Source organism: Anoplophora glabripennis, unplaced genomic scaffold (assembly GCF_000390285.2).
Source record: "Anoplophora glabripennis isolate ALB-LARVAE unplaced genomic scaffold, Agla_2.0 scaffold362, whole genome shotgun sequence".
Classification (NCBI taxonomy): domain Eukaryota; kingdom Metazoa; phylum Arthropoda; class Insecta; order Coleoptera; family Cerambycidae; genus Anoplophora; species Anoplophora glabripennis.
The window spans coordinates 242,352-244,154 of NW_019416455.1; positions in this window are offsets into that span (position 1 = coordinate 242,352).

A 1,803-nucleotide genomic window follows, 5' to 3' on the forward strand; every position below is an offset into this window, starting at 1 on the left:
AATTGTCTGATTGGGCTTTAGCATCACCTTGTTCGGCTGTTACAGATATTCTTAAGAACTTTTAAAAAACTAAAAACTAATTATGATTATTTAAAATAACAAATTTAGATGAGATAACAAAATATTATTTAGGTAGTCAATTTTCGAGTAGAATTTTTCACAAAATATTTTATAATTAATAATTTTGAATAAGTCCATATTTAAATATGTGAACTAATATAAAAAATCCGGCATGTGCAAGAGGCCTATTCTGGCCTTGTGGGGTGGAGCCCCCTCGTGCTGAAACCATAGGTTTCTCCTTAGCTGCTTTGGGTCACCCTAAGGCCCATACTATCATCGAGTTTAAGACACACTGTACAATTTTCAGTTTATATTAGTTCTATATTGTCTTATTATATACACACTGTGGCCTATTCAACAACCGCCATTTTGCTGTAGACACTCGCTTTCTTTAAATTAACAGTTTGCTTAGAAGGCCATGAAAGAGATCTAGAAATTAACGCTTTAACTGTTAAGATATTTTAATATTTGTAGAATATACAGGCTTGGCAGCATTTTTAAATGGCAGATCCTTTATAAAGCCCAAAGGTAATTTTTACAATATCTGAGATTTTTTCATCTCTTTCGATTTACGGTCGAATTATTATTTGCCCTTTTCCAAAATCGTTCGAGTAAGGAACTCTGGGCTGGGGTTCATTTCCATGAAGTTTCGGCTCATGTGCTGAAATCATGAAAAGAAAAAACCGTGCCGCGAACCGATGGAGGAGAAAACAGAACACTTTTACGACGACGGGAGTGCGTTCGCTAACAAGACAAAAGGATAATCAGCGGTTGGATTAAGCCCGGTCCTCCCCCCCAACCTCTGCATCCGAGGATAACTGGATTTATCCGTTCAATCCAGATATTGTTGCCGGGATCAACGCAGTTCGCCGACGGAGGGGCGCATCCCGGAATATGTCAATAAAAACACTCGTAAAAAGACAAAAGATAATAAAAAAAAGTCAAATCCAGCTGATCTCATTGGAAACAGTAAATGGCTGATGAAATTACGGAGTCGCCCTTAGCAGGGGATAAAAAATATTTTCAGATGTAGATCTGCCGGCGCTTTGTTCGGGGACGGGCAGATCTGCCAGAGATTATGGTTTTACTTTCACTAACTGTACTTCCCGGGGATATCGGGATGTTTTCAGCGCTCGACGAAAAAATGACGCAGGAAAAATTTACTCTGTTGTAACACTGACTCCCTACAACGAAAACTAAATCATGTAATCAAAGGCCTTTTGGTACTGGTCGCCATATTTGTTATACGTATCTTGTTGAAAAATTCTGCGAGTATTAAGAAAAAGTTAGTGTTGAAATATTACGACTCGAATGAAGCGGAAACAATTCAAGTGATTAATAGGCCAGGAAATATAGAATTGGACGCGACTTTTTGTTTCAACAAGCTGAATTTATCACTATAGATGCTAAATATTATGTACAATAACATATTTGTTTCCACAGTCATAAAAATGGAGGGAAGATTGTTTACAGGGTGGTTAATTATCTAATTTTTACGTAAATTTACGTTTTTCGCTTATAACTTTTTCCGTTCTTTTCCACGAAGAAACAGTAAAGTACTTTTTTTTTCGTCTTCAAAAGACCTACAAAACTAGCCTTCGAGCGTCAAAAAATAATGTTATAAACAGAAGAAGTTTATTTATGACTTTTGAATTAAATATTTATAAACTCCGTTTATTATTACCAGAACGTTTTGGCATCGCATCCTCTCATTCCTTATCACTGTCTAATAACTCACACGAA